The sequence below is a fragment of the Mesoplodon bidens genome, assembly GCF_964165515.1.
Source record: "Mesoplodon bidens genome assembly, chromosome: 10".
NCBI lineage: Eukaryota > Metazoa > Chordata > Mammalia > Artiodactyla > Ziphiidae > Mesoplodon > Mesoplodon bidens.
The window spans coordinates 20,963,134-20,978,951 of record NC_138172.1 but is presented as its reverse complement, the minus strand read 5'-3'; the positions used below and the strand labels follow the sequence as shown (position 1 = coordinate 20,978,951).

The window sequence follows — 15,818 nt, the reverse complement described above, 5'->3', positions numbered from 1 at the left end:
AATCTGAGCTTCAACAGCCCTGCCTATATATGTATGTGTGTATGTATGTATTTATCTGTCTGTCTGTATGTATGTATCTATCATCTATCTCTCTCATTTCTTCCCTCCCTCTTCCCTTCTCTCTCTCTCTTTCTCCTTATCTGTCTGCTTTCTACAATTCCCCAGTATTAATGCTCATATTCTTAGAGTTATTACTTACTTATTCATCTTCCAGCTTAGATTTTAAGCTCCGCTGAGGAGAGACCATGTTTCTTTTCCTTTCCCCAGCACCTCTGTAGTGTGTGTGTAGTGTCTGGTATAATGTAGGCACTAAATAAATATTTGTTGAATGAATACGTGAATGAAGTACAGTTTGAGCTTTTGACCTTCATATTCTCACTAGATGTTAAGCTTTTTAATGGAAACTACTGGATTTTAATAAAACATTTGGGAATTTTATGACTATTTTCATAAAACATTAAGAGCATTTGGAGTCAAAGGTATATTTTAAAGTCAGAAGTAATGTTAGAGTCTGTGGGCATTAAAATAGGTTAATATTCTTTTAAATTGATTTTAAATTTTCTTACAAGGAGCACATAGTTTGGAAAAAAATCAAAGAAGAGTGAGTGTTTCAAATGAAAATCAGCATTCGTCAACTACACTGTTTCTAATCCTGTCTGATTAATAGGTTAAAACTTCAGTAGGATTCACCTTCAAGAAGAAAAAGATATATACATATGTACATCAGAAGATTATAATGTTTTAAGAAAAGCACCTACAGTTGTTCAGTTGAGGCTATGCTGGGAATAAAAGGTTCATACTGAAGGGACTTTTAAAGTCACGATTTGTTTTTTAAAAAATGGCATATGAAGGGCACAGTGTCTCTTCCAGTGTTGGCTGGTGTTTCCTTTAACCTTCTTCCTCAAAGGCCCATCCTAAAAAAAGGTTCAGCCTTGGTTTTTTTCCCTCTTTCAAAGACAGTATCTCAAAAATGGTACTAATTTAAGCCCTGCTAAATGTCCAGATGCAGCACCTGGGAAAAATGAAGTTCAGAAGTTCAGCATTTGGAACTGCTTAAGCTCGGAGAATCTTCTTGCTGCGGTTGCATGTCTGGTTCTAGAAGCTGGTAACTTCTTTCAGGTGGGCATTGATCCGTTGTAACAGATGGCCCCAAGTGTGGATGTCTCAGAGAGTGAGGCCTGAGTGTGAAGTTGTCCAAGAAGTTGAAACACTTCTCAGAATATCTTCTTTTCCTGATGACAGCTTTGTCATTCCAACTAGAACTTTCTGGTTTGGAAGAGTGAACTTAATGAAGCATAAGAGAAGCCTTTAAGCTGTGTTGTCCAATATGGTAGCCCTGGCCACATGTGGCTATTAAACACTTGAAGTGTGAGTAGTCCAAGTTGAGACGTTCTCCAATTATAAAATGCACACCAGTTTTTGTATGAAACAAATAATGTAAAATATCTCATTAATCATTTTTAATTTTGATTAATGTTGAAATACTCTTGGGCACACTGGGTGAAATAAGGTAAAATTGATTTCACCTGCTTCATTTTTTTTTAATACGGTTACTAGAAAATTTAAATTTACGTATGTGGCTCGCTTTATATTTTTGCTGGGCAGTGCTGTTTGGGGTAGAATCTTTACCAGGGATCTACATGAAACTTGGTCCTACTTACACTTTGACGTGACTGTTTACTTTAATACATGTCAGTTCAGATCTGGAATGAAAAGCTTGAACTTTCTAAATTAGTTTCTTCATAACTTGCCATTTAAATGGAGCAGTAAAAGCAAGAGTAGGATTTTTTTTTCACTTGTACAAGAAATTTCTAGAAACTAAGAGCTTTGCAGAGCTAAAAATTCATTCCCATTGTTTTATTTTTAAGCTCTATTTTAAGTTTCTGCCAGGACGAAAACGTTCATTCCCTTTTGGGTTCTGATGGCCTGGTAAAACTTCTTGGTAAACCCGGGGGATGTGATAGAATTGGCACAGGAGAAAATTAATTTGGTTGGGATCCATGAATGGAACGGAGGGAATGTGCAGGGCTTGCAGAGTCCATTGTCATCCATCACTGCAGAGGTTCTGCGGCGATGCCGGGCTGCCCAGCACGCTGTCCTTTGGACAGCAGCAGGTCAAGATACCTTCCTTCCCGAAGAGCCCTACTCTTGTGCAATAGAGAAAAGCGTAAACATAGAATATGTGTGCAATTATAAGCCATGTACACACACATTCAATATGAGTGCTTGGCATCTATTCCTGTGTGTGGGGGTTTTTCTGGAAAAAAGTTAAATGGGGTTTTCCATAACTTTTTTTTTTTTCTCTTAAAGCATTTGTTGTAGGATATTTTCCGACCCTACATTTTTCCAGTAACTTGAGCTCAAAGCTTATAGCAATGAGGTACTTTCTTGTCGAAGGTGAGTCAAAAACAGGAACCTTTTAATTCTGTCACATGATGGCGGATGTTATAAAATAGTAATAGCACAGAGTTCATTTTTTTCCCCCTTTAGTCGTCAGACTTTTAGCTGCTTGCCGCCTTCACCATTGCGGAAACCAGGAATTCAGAAGCGTAGGTTGGATATTCGCCGTAGAAAATGCATTCAGGAGCGTACACATTAAATGGGTTATAAATAGTATCTGCCCTGACAATGCTGGAATTTTCTCAACTTCTGGAGACATTGAAGTCTTTGTTTTGTGGGTCGCTGCCCTCTCCCCCCACCCCCTAAGCTTGAGTCATAAAGCCTGAAAAACTAATGAGGTTGCTGAAACTTAAAATCTACTGAGTAGCATGTACGGGAAGCAAGGAGAGATGGCAGAGACTGTACGCTTGGATTCAAGGTTGCTTCTCTCTTGCAGTCCTGAACTTGCTTACCTTGTGTTTTATTGTTTCAGGCCCTTGAATTTATTGTTTTCCTTCAATAGGATCAAATTAGACTGAAAAAATTAAAAGAAAACATAAGTAGATAGCAGCAAAGTTAATATTAGCTCCTGAATACTCTGTTTAGAATAGGAAAGAAAAAGAAATTTATCCATGAAAGCAGAAGTACAAGCCAGATTAAGTTGCTTGTGTGTGTGTGTATGTATGTATGTATGTATTAGCCATAGAACTAAGAATGGTTTTTACGATTAATAGTTGTTTTCAAACACTTAAGGTAAAAATAAAAACAAAAAAACATGCAATAGAGACCATATGGGGCCCACCAAGCCTAACATTTTTACTGGCCCTTGGTTTAGAATGTGCTTGCTATGTAACACTTGATACTCAATATATAATCAAATAAAAGTTCCTTTCTTAGATTTTGTTAGTTCACCCAACAAATATTTCTTGAGTATTTGTTCTGTTCTTAGCACTGTCCTAGATACTGGGGAAATAAAGTTAAAAAAAAAGAGAGACATTTCTACCTTCAAAGAGCTTAGCTTCCTATGGAAAAAAAAAAAAAGACCAAACCTAACCAAATCGAATGGAAATAAGAAACTGGAAGGTTCAGTCCCAGGAAGACAAAGCAGCTGAGTGTGAGATAGAGAGCAACAGAGGGGGTTCTGTGCAGCTCACCCTCTATTCTTCCTTCCTTGGACTGTGCTGCGAAACGGTGACTAAGTTATTTCCCAGATTTCAAATTCACCCTCTCACCCGCCCACACACAAACACAGAACAGTGTTTGCTTTTCCCTGTGATTTCCTTATTTTTCTATTTTATTTCTTTTCCAAAGTCTCTTTTGGCCCCAACTGAAATGCATTCATTATTCAACTCAGGCTTTTTGAGTCCTAAATTAGGTTGGTGTTCACAAGGAATATTTCTTTTCTTTCTTTTTTTTTAAAATAACATTTTATTTTATTTTATTTTATTTATTTTTTTAACATCTTTATTGGAGTATAGTTGCTTTACAATGGTGTGTTAGTTTCTGCTGTATAACAAAGTGAATCAGCTATATGTACACATATATCCCCATATCCCCTCCCTCTTGCGTCTCCCTCCCACCCTCCCTATCCCACCCCTCTAGGTGGTCACAAAGCACCTAGCTGATCTCCCTGTGCTATGCGGCTGCTTCCCACTAGCTATCTGTTTTACATTTGGTAGTGTATATATATGTCAATGCCGCTGGGACGAAGTGAGAGAGTAGTATTTTTATTTATTTTTGGACACACTGCATGGCTTCCGGGATCTTAACTTCCCCGACCAGAGATCAAACCTGTGCCCCCTGCAGTGGAAGCACAGAGTCCTAACCACTGACTGCCAGGGAATTCCCAAGGAATGTTTATTTTCATTCTACTTTTTCAGTCAGTTTTTCTGTGTCCTTCTACTTAAGGTTAGTTGCTTATATGCACCATATAGTTGGGTTTTGAACCTTAGTCTTCTATGCTTTTTTCCTTTTTTCTGGAAATATGGATTATGATTATTTTATTTCTTTTAGCATCAAGGTCTTTCCCCACATCTGATGTTCTCTAAAAAGCCTGCATTTTGTGATCTGTACCAAAGTGACTTATTGACCAGTGTTTGCTTGTTTATTTTGGATCTTTCCTGTTGTTGGAATCCTTTATGACACTACCTGATCATTAATCCTGCTCTCCTAGCATATGAGTAGTTGAATATAATTTCTTTTCTGGTTCCAGAGATGCCCTCCAGCCTGCATTTTGCTTAGCAGAATGACCAGAGCTTGGACAAAAGACCACGAATGACACACACACGCCTGAAATTATCCTATTACAGAACAGTTAACACATTCGTGTGAATGGCTAAGCAAAGGTCAAAATATGAGCAGCATTATTTATGGCTCAGTGAGTGATTTTATATTCAAAGTCCGTCATCATTTGTCAGAAGACTGGTATTATCAAAGCTGTGCCATGCTAAGGACCATCTAAAAAGTGATTTGGGACAAACTCAGCATACAGTAAAAAGAAGACAGTTTAGATGTATCCCAGGAAACAAGAACCCTGCACCTGACTTGGAAGTAGTTCTGTTATTCCTGCTGTTGTCAGACTTGTTTGCCTCTTGAAAAGTGAATTTTCCTCCCTCTAAATCAGTGTTGTCAGTGTTTGTTTCCTGCAGTGCCTGTGGCACTGAATGGGTGGGTGTTTCTCCAGTGCCTGGTTCCTGTAGTGCATGGTGGCCAGAGCTGCATGTAGTAGCCGCCAGCTTCCTCTGGCATTCTTGAGGACATTTGGAGCAGAGTGCCTCTGGTGGGCCACCTCTCTGTGAATAGCCTTCCCTGGCATCCTAGAGGATGGAGTCCAGTAAGTTCCACAGGTGCAGCACCGCAGTGAGTTTCCTGCCATGCAGAGAGCTCAAAGGACCTGGATCTCAGCCCTGGGGAGGAAGACTCTGAGCCCTAAGGGTAGTGACTGCTCCTTATATCTGCCATTCCTATATTCTTTAGAGTTTTGTTTACTTCTTATAAGCTAATTCCCTGTTGAAGTTAATCATTCCTTATATTAAACTTTCTCCATTCAAATTACTGTGTGGTTTCTTTCTCCTGATTGGACCCTGACTAATACAGGGTCCCATCAGCAGCATTAGGCTTCTGTTCTTGCATTGCAAGAAGGTAAGAGAGTCTAATGGATTTGTACAAAGGAGCATGAAATCAGAATGTATTGCAACATAAGCTGTTGTGTATTTCTCTGCGTTTATCTGATTGAATGACCAGATCTTAGGGAAAACTGGAAATATGCAATTATCTGTGGTAAAGGTGGAGGTTGGTGGTGCTGATGACCCTAGAGTAAAAAATCCACAAAAGATTTTGTCTGACAACTTGACCATTCTGCTTTGTGTGGGACCTTCAGGGTATGTGAACAAGGCTGCTGTGAGACCCAGTGGTGAGTGATATAATTCAGTTTCTGGGGATTGTCTGCAGAGCTGTAATATCTTACATTGATAATCAAAGGTTGATTAAATGTACATGTCAAGTTTGTTTCCTTCTACCCTTGTATCATGTGATAGAGTTGCAAGCAGTTGCTCTTTTGTTCCCCTTTTCTGTGTGAATGCTGCAGCAGTGTGATACGAGCAAGTGTAGGGCTCAGAAAAAAGGACTAGAATGAGGTGCCTTGAGGATTATTGGGTCTGATTCCTTCAATTTTTGGATGAGGACGCTGACCACAGGTGAGGTTAAATGCCTTCCTCTCAAGAGTATGCACTTAGAGAACAGAAGAATACACCCAGACAGATTTTTTGGACTCCTAGTCAGTTGTTTTCCCCCAATTCCAGTCTATTTACAAATCTCTAATGATTTTTATTTTTTATAATTATTTTTTATTTAAGTATAGTTAATTTACAGTGTTGTGTGAGTTTCAAGTGTACAGCAAAGTGATTCAGTTATACGTATACATATATATATATTCTTTTTCAGATTCTTTTCCATTACAGGTTAATAATATATTGAGTATAGTTCCCTGTGCTGCTAGACAGTAGGTCGTTGTTGTTTATCTGTTTTATATATAGTAGTGTGTATATGTTAATCCCAAACTCCTAATTTACCCTCCCCTCTCCCCCCGCTATCCCCTTTGGTAACCATAAATTTGTTTTCTGTGTCTGTGAGTCTATTTCTTTTTTGTAAATAAGTTTATTTGTATCATTTTTAAGACTCTACATATAAGTGATATCATGTGATATTTGTCTTTGTCTGACTTACTTCACTTAATATGGTAATCTCTAGCTTCATCCATTTTGCTACAAATGGCATTATTCCATTCTTCTAATGATTTGTTTTCTCACATTTGTACTTAAGATTTGTAAAGCTTGGGAAGATATAGTATGTGCTTTATTAAAGAATATTTGAGTCTAAATACATTAAAAGGATAAAGTAGAAAATGCCTTAAGTAGGTGCATCTTCTTTTGATTAAAAAATATTTTATTGAAGTGTAATCTGTTTAGAGAAAAGTGTGCTTATTGTTAAGTGTATAGCATGATGTGTTTTTATAAAATCCAGCTCTCAGATCAATTAATCAAATGACATCTGCACCCCAGATGCTCCCTTCCTGTGTCCTTTAGTCATTAACCCTCCGAATGGTAGCCACCATCCTGACTCCTAACAGCATAGATTAATTTTGCCTGTTTTGGGCTTTATAGAAATGGATTCAGTCATACAGTCACACATAGGTACTTACCTGTGCCTGGCACTTATTCATCACGATTATGTTTTAGAAATTCATCTGTGTTGCTGTGGGTAGTTGTAGCTGATTCACTTTCATGATTATATGGTATTTCATTGCATACATTTTTTGAGATTTATTTGTCCATTCTCCTGTTGATGGGTATTTAGGGAGTTTTCTAGTTTGGGGCATTTACAAATGGTGCAGCTATGAACATTTGTCATTGTTATTATTATTTTTTAATGTTTGGACATTGGAAGACAGTGAGTTGTGAGGTTAAAGGCACAAGCTTGGAATTAGACAAACATTAATCTAATGTGTTTGACTTTAATCTCAGTCAAGTTATTTCCATCCTTGAGCCTGTCTCCTTATTTGTAGTGGGCATACTAATTCCAGTCTTGCAGGGTTTTGGAAAAAATTGCATGAAATGATGGATGCTCTGCACAGTGCTTGATACATAGTAAGTTCTCAAAGAATGGAAGTTGCTGTTATTTTTCAAGTTAAGCTTTTCTAAATTGTAACAAAGCATCAGCATAATTCACTGTCTGCATTCTGTTGTTGTGCACAGTGTTTTTGTGTTTTTCAGAGCTTGCACGTGCTTTGTTTGAATCTTCTTTATCTTCTCCCTTCCTCCAATACTGCACTTATTACCTGCCTATTATAATCCAGGTATAGGTGCAGGTATTGACGAAGAGTTTTGTTTTGTTTCTTTTTTTTTTTTTTTTTTTTTAGCAGACTTCATTCTTGAGTTAACTTCTCAGTTTTTGCTGTATAGGTGCACCATTATAATACCATTTGCTTATTGCTTTTTCTTATTTTGCCTTAATCAGCTCACCGTTTTACTTTGCTTTGCTCAAAGATGCAAAATCCTTGCCATAAGGGGTTTGTATATCTGAGCCTCCGTGACCTGGAAGAAATGAGGAATCAACAGTTTCCCTCTGTAATTCAGTGTTATTTACTCCTGCTGCCAGATGATGTGATAGATGCTCTGTGGGGCTTGAAGGGAACAGTCTTGAAGGCCACCTCTAGACAATTCATGTTATAAGTACCATTAGGAATATCCTTGCCTTTATTTACAGTAGGCCCAAAGTTAGGATTACTTGCCTGGCTGCCAGCTAAGAAGTGAATCAGTGAGTATTGACTCTGTGTTCCGCCTCAAGCAGGCTTTCCTGTGGAATGCACGTTTAGTTGGACTGTGAGGAAAATCGTTAACTCATTCCGACCTAAGGAAGCTTTGTGAATGGCTAGAAATTTCAGGATTATGTTTATGTAGTTTCAGAGGTTGTATTTTGGGATAAAGGATAATTTAAAGAAAAAAGAAAAGGACAATCTGTTTACTTCTTAGAAGAGTCATATGTTGGTTTTGTTTATAAATTATACTTAATCCAATTTTATGTAGGTTATATATTATATAGGATAATTTTCAAGTAGTTAATGTTAACGAACTTAGAATAGGTAAAGGAAAATACTGGTGGCCCAGGCGTATATCATTTTAGTAGAATTTTAAAAACCTCTTTATACTAGTTTGCACAATAAATATATTTCTGAAAAGCTGCAGATATATAGACATAGGAGGTAACTATATAGACTACATTTTATAAATGGATTAATATAAAATCACCATCATATTTAGATGCTTAAAATATATCTCATTATAATTAGTTTACTAAATGTAGGATCTGTTATAAAATGAACAATCTGTTCCTAATTTCTATGTTTAAATCTTGGGATAATTTGAAGTGAGGTGTAGTCAATATTTTAACATATTCTTGGAGTTTGATATTAATGAGCATCATGGAGTTGATAATTTTATTCCTAGATGGTTGAAATAAGTATCTGACAGAAATGTAATAGAAGCAGAACGTTATTTTTCTCATTATCAGCTGGAAAGCAAAAGCATTAGCATCTGAAGTGGATGCTGGAATCTCCAATATACGTGTGTATATGTGTGTGTGTCTGTGTGTGTGTGTGTGTGTGTGTGCGTGTGATCTGAGTCATGCTACTCCAAGTATGATTCATGGACTAGACTGTTCATGAACTATGTGTCGGTCAGCAGTGAGGTATGAACAGATATTGAGTGTTCAGAAACCTTTATAGCAATTGGACAGAGTGATTTTTAGGTCTCTTGAATCTAATACAAATTTGGGCTTGCATATTTGTGTGTCTGTTTTGTTTTTCATTTCATTTGTCTTAGAATTCATTTTTATTATGTTTACAAAAGTATTGATCTGGGGCTTCCCTGGTGGCGCAGTGGTTGAGAGTCCGCCTGCCGATGCAGGCGACACGGGTTCGTGCCCCGGTCCGGGAAGATCCCACATGCCGTGGAGCAGCTGGGCCCGTGAGCCATGACCGCTGAGCCTGCGCGTCCGGAGCCTGTGCTCCACAATGGGAGAGGCCACAACAGTGAGAGGCCCGCGTACCGCAAAAAAAAAAAAAAAAAAAAAAAAAAAGTATTGATCTGTGTTGGATTTGAAATTTAAAAAAAAAACAGACAAACTGATGCAAACCACAAATTACAAATGGTTTGAGAAGCATTGGTGAGAAACTTGCGTGACTGAGGCAGAAAGCTGGTATAATTTCTAATCTTCCCTAGGCATGTTTTATGACATGGAATACTGTGCTCATGTTGCATCGAGCTTTTCTAATCCCTAGTTAACCATATCCTTGAACCTTTCCAACATAACTATTCTGTCTATTCAGTTGTGACATTTTGATCCACTGATTTCCTAGAGTGATTTGCAAAGAAGTAATTCTTTGGATTTATTCATTCATTCAACCATTATTTATTTAATGAGCATCTAACTGTGGGCCAGATACTGTTCTAAGCACTGGGAATTCAGCAGTAACAAAACGAAACAAAACGAAACAAAACAAAAAACAATCTCGGTTCTCTTCTAGCTTGTATGAAGAGAATTAAAATATATAAATATATGTGTACCTACATATGCACACACACACACACACAAACACACACACACACGTATGAACTGCAAGGCGGTAGATTAGGTCCACATGCATCCAGTTCCCCTTGGGCTATGACTGCATGCATTCCTCTACTCTTTGGATGTTAAGGTCACTAGTGATGTAGTTTCGTGTCTGAACCCTGTGACTAGCAAAGAGCCCCCAGGTGACGCATGTAGTTGGCTTCCCTCAGGGCTGTTGGTGTTTGAGCATGACCTCCCTGAGTTGGTGAGGACGTTGGCACAAGCACAGCCTCAGAGACTGGAGGAATCCTGGTGTCCACTGTCCTGAGCTGCTGTCTCCCTTTGGGATGTCATTAAATACAAAGTTAGATCCAGGGTGTTTCTTTGGTTCAGCTGGAGGGACTGTGATCTCCTCTAGGATGTTGTGGAGATCCTGGGAGTCTAGCAGGGAGATGTCAACCCTCTGAAATTAGGACAGCATTTTGGGTGTGCGCACTTTTTGGGGTGAAGGCTCCTAGCTTTCATCAGCTTCTACGAGTAATTCATGACCCTCAAAGCTGAAGAATCATGGATATCCAGTGAGCAAAGAGCCTTTTGCAGTTTGGCTTCTGTTGTTTCATCTGGTTGTATCTCCTGTTTTCTCCTTTGGGCTTCCCTGTGGCAGCTAGACCTGCCTCCTCGCTTTTGCTCCGGCATGCCAGGCATGGCCCCATCTGGGATGCTCGACCTCCAACCATCCACAGAGCTCCTCTCCTCACCTCCTTTAAGCCTTTGCTCCATTGTCACCCTCTGGGCTTGCCCTGACTACTGTTTTTAAAATAGCATTCCCTTCCTGCCCCTATCTTGGTCCTTGGTGCTTTATTTTTACCCTAGCACTTGCTGCCTTTAACACCTTAGATGGCTTAGTTATTTACTAAGTTTATTGTCCATATTCCCTTTCTCACCCTGATGTTCCATAGAAGTAGAGATTTTTGTCTCTTTGTTCACTGCTGTATCCCCAGCACTTCAAACAGTGTCTGACACATAGGAGGTGTTCAACAGATATTTGATGAATAAATAAATGAATAAATGAATGAATATGGGCTCTGATTCTCCCTTTCAAAGTGCACAACATGGAGCTTAAATTCTGCCAGTTTAGCTGAGATTCCTCGTGTTGTTCTGTGTGTATTTCATCCCATCCATTGTGGTTTCATGAATGTCAGTTCTTATGTTGCCATAAATTGACTTCCAATATTTTCAGTAATTTATTTTTCTTTCCATGTTTCAAGTATTCCCATGAGGCATTTAAATCTTTTTCTTATTGATTTTCACCGTTTATTGAATCTTACTTTATCCTAGACCCTCAAAGTGTTCATGGATAAAACCTAAGGCAAGTTAGCTGGCCTCTCCATCCCTCAGTTTCCTCATCTGTAAAATGGGAATAATAATAATATCTAATCTTGCAAAATTGCTTTGAGGGTTAAATAAGATGATGCTTGTAAAGCAGATAGCACAGTGCCTGGCATAAATATTGGTTGCATTAATGCTGATGACAATATAAGCATCTTATGGCTCAGCATAGTGTCTGCATGTGGCAGTCACAGAGTAAATGGCAGTAGTTACAATTATTATGGTTTTCCCTCCCATTACCACCACTAATGATATGGTCCCACACAATCATCAGAGAGTAGGGCATTAACAGAAAATTCTAGAGAAGGTTAAGGGTTGTCCTCCCTTCCCTTCCTTTTTCTCTTTTTCTTCCTCTTTGTTTTTTATACACTGTTACTTTTCCCTTTCCATGCAATGGAAGACCTTTCAGGTTTGAAATTTATTCTTCACTATGCAAATCTGATCTCGGTTGCCACCATCATAACCGTACTCAGTTTTCTGGGGGGGTGACATTCCATTTGAATGGATAGCAGTAGGTCCTTGAGATGTATTTCCACATACGTATTTCACAACAATCAGGATTTCTGGCAATGGTTTAATTTTTTTGGAGGGCATTTCAAGGAGCTGCCTTGTAAATCTCTGAATGCCTGGGTTATTTGCTTTCAGTCTTTTCCTCCTCAGTGCCAAGTTAGTAAAACTCTCTAGATTTGAATCTTACAAGTAATCAATCAGCAAATGTTTATTAAGTTTATATATGAAAGACTTTTGGAGCAGCCAAATGTCAGGGTGAAAGGTGAGCTTTAGGAAGATCAGTCTGGGGGCTGTGTGTGTAATTGGTATTGGAGGTGTTGCAAATCCAGCAGAGCAGGGAGGAAGGGGCTGTGTTGTGGGAAATGGCAAGAACCAGAAGTGCAGCAGTGCCAGTGGGAATGGAAGCTGGGCTGGTGCTCGGGATGTATGTATGTCTGGCTTTCCTAGGTGCCACCAGCAGTCTCCCAAAGCAGCTGCCTCAATTTACATTTCCACCAGCAGTGTCTGAGAGTTCTGGGTGGTCCCCATTCTTGCCACCACTTGGTTACTGTTTTTGCATAACAAATCATACTAAAACATAGTGATTGAAAGTAATAGCTATCATTTCGTTATCTATTGATATCATGGTTTCTGTGGGCCAGGCACTCCAGAGGGCTGTGCTGGGAAGTTCTCGCTCAGGATCTCTCATGAGGTTGTAGACAGATGGTGGCTGCCAGACTTTCTGAAGGAGGAAGCCGTTGGTGGTCCACGTATACTATACCCCTTCTTATTATCTTTCTCCATCCCAAGGCACAGGGCCAGACTAGGGTGAGCCAAGAGATGAAGTCCTGGCCCTGCCAAGGAATGAAATGAACATTTATTGAGCATATACTATGGGCTAGGTCTTGTGCAAGCTGCTCCACTATTATGAGGTTTTTATTTCCTTCAGCATGCTCTTTCCCTCAGAGTTAGCTTCCTAGACAAGCCTTTCCTTAAGAACTCTGTATTTAAATAATATTCTTCTTTATTTCCATCTTAATTGCTCAGTTTATCACCTTCATAGCTCTTTTTTCTGTTTACACTGTGTATGTCGTTGTTTGCCTATTTATTACCTGTCCAACTACCTTCCTCCACTCCCTAGCGCTAGACTGAGGGTTCATGATAACAAGGACTCTGCCTCTTTCGTGCAGTGAAATATAGGACACCCAGTGAAATTTGAATTTCAGATCAAAACAAGTAATATTTTAACATAAGTGTGTCCCAAATGTGGGACATTTAAAAAGCATAAGTATATCTCAAATACTTAAAAACTATATCTGTGGGCTTCCCTGGTGGCTCAGTGGTTGAGAGTCCGCCTGCCGATGCAGGGGACACGGGTTCGTGCCCCGGTCAGGGAAGATCCCACCTACCGCGGAGTGGCTGGGCCCGTGAGCCATGGCCGCTGAGCCTGCGCGTGGAGCCTGTGCTCCGCAACAGGAGAGGTCATGACAGTGAGAGGCCCGCGTAATGCAAAAAACAAAAAAACAAACAAACAAAAAAAACTATATCTGTAAAAATGTATGTCTCAAATGTGGGACATACTATACTGAAATATTTCTGATTTATTTGAAACTCAGATTTAATCTGATGTCTGGTAGTTTTATATGCTACATCCAGGCCGCCCAAATACCTGGTATTTAGCATATTGTGTGGCGTATAATAGAAGCTCTGATTTATTTGAAACTCAGATTTAATCTGATGTCTGGTAGTTTTATATGCTACATCCAGGCCACCCAAATACCTAGTATTTAGCATATTGTGTGGCATATAATAGAAGCTCAATGAATGTTTGAATCAATGAATGAGTAAATGAAAGAGTTCATATCTTTTTCGGGAACAGTTTTGCAAGGTGGATATTATTAGTTTAAAACAGGTATAACTTTCTACCTTGTTTGAAAATAGGATTTGGAAAAGGGAACCCTCCTACACTGTTGGTGGGAATGTAAATTGGTACAACCACTATGGAGAACAGTATGGAGGTTCCTTAAAAAACTAAAAATGGAACTACCATATGACCCAGCAATCCCACTCCTAGGCATATACCCAGAGAAAACCATAATTCAAAAAGATACATGCACTCCAGTGTTCGTTGCAGCACTATTTACAATAGCCAGGTCATGGAAGCAACCTAAATGCCCATCAACAGAGGAATGGATAAAAAAGATGTGATACATATATACAGTGGAATATTACTCAGCCATAAAAAAGAACAAAGTAATACCATTTGCAGCAACGTGGATGGACCTAGAGATTGTCATACTGAATGAAGTAAGTCAGACACAAAAAGACAAATATCACATCCTGTTGCTTATATGTGGAGTCTAAGAAATAAAGGGTACAAATGAACTTATTTACAAAACAGAAATAGAGGCACGAATGTAGAAAACAAACTTATGGTTACCAGGGGATGTGGGGAGGGATAAATTGGGAGATTGGGACTGAAGTATCCACACTACTATACATAAACTAGATAACTAATAAGAACCTGCTGCAGAGCACAGGGAACTCCACTCAATACTCTGTAATGGCCTATATGGGAAAAGAATATAAAAAAAAAAAAGAATGGATATATGTATATGTATAGCTGATTCACTTTGCTCTATGCCTGAAACTCACACAACATTGTAAATCAACTATACTCCAATTTAAAAAAAATGAAAGAAAATAGAATTTATGTTTGCTTTAATTTTTTAGTGTGCCCACGGAGTACTGAGTCTGTACTCCCAGGAGGCACTCAACACATGAGTGAATAAAAGCTCGATTCTCTGTGTGGTGGGATTTTACAGGTGACTTTAATTTTATTCATATGTATTTTAAAAATTTCTTATCATGAATGTTTTTAATAAAAAAAAGTTTTCAAAACTTGGTAAGAGTAACTGGGAGAAAAACGATAGGGCTAAAATCCCTTATCCACAATTCCAAAATTCAAAAGTTTCTAAATGATGAATGACTTTTTAAAAAAAATCTCACTTGGCAGAATTACCTGCCCTGAAATGACACAAGGCTATTTAGAGTCTTTATTATCCCACTTAATATTTCTTCCAGAAAACATGAATATTCAATTAACATGGTTGATTATGAGCTGTTGCCCTGATCTCACTAGGGACATTACACTCTGTATATACTTCATTATTGTTACAAAATCTAGAAAATTCTGATGTCTGAGACTCCTCAGTCCCCAGGAGTTTTTCTGAAGAATGTTTGTGTGTGTGTGTGTATACATACATGCATACTATGTACATAGAAATTTCGGGAATGATACATTGAAAATTGTCAACAGTGAATATCTCTAAGAGAAGGGATTGGATGGTGAGACAGTGAGAGATGAATTTATGCTTGAGTATTTCTTATTTTTCTTATTCTTCGTATTTCTGATTATAATAAAATGATTGCCTTTTTCAATGAAAGAAAGAGTAGAATTGGCTGGAGGGTTTATTTAGGAAAATAGTGGTGTTATTAATGTTAAAAGACAGTTTATCAAGCAGGCTATGCCTTTACATATTAGTTCAACATTTCTGACTGCTGACAAGGACCCAGAAAAAGTTATACACACACCAGGCAGCCTATTGCCTTTTGGATAATGTGTGCATGGTCTAGTGGCAGGGAATTTGCATCAGCAAAAACGCTCATTTCTCTTAAAAAAATAAAATCAAGGCACCCAAAAATGTGATGAGTAAATGAAACTGCTGTTATTAGTGATGGGTTTGGCATGTTTGACGAAGTCTGAACGATTACTCATCCTCTGTACGTTTGCAGAAGTGCTTTAACAAAAGCCAGATGCATATGTACTAGCAGGGGTTAGTAGGTGGATGAGAGGATTAAACCCACTGAGTTTTTGGAGCCCTGGTTTGTAGCTGTTTTTGGCTTGTCGACAGGCTACGTTTCTGAGTCAGCCTATAGGATGGCTTCCAAGG

The 15,818-nt window shown here is 38.6% G+C and overlaps 1 protein-coding gene across 6 annotated transcripts in view; it reads left to right on the top strand.

Annotated features, from left to right (window-relative positions):
* MITF (melanocyte inducing transcription factor) overlaps positions 1–15,818 on the top strand; it is a 227,160-nt gene that overhangs the window by 81,055 nt on the left and 130,287 nt on the right. The window contains exon 1 of one of the 6 annotated variants that reach the window (XM_081246297.1): positions 1–15,818. This exon is cut by the window's left edge and continues 25,650 nt beyond it. The exons of the other annotated variants lie outside the window; for them this stretch is intronic. The gene's annotated coding sequence lies outside the window, so the exon portion shown is untranslated. 6 annotated transcript variants of the gene reach the window in all.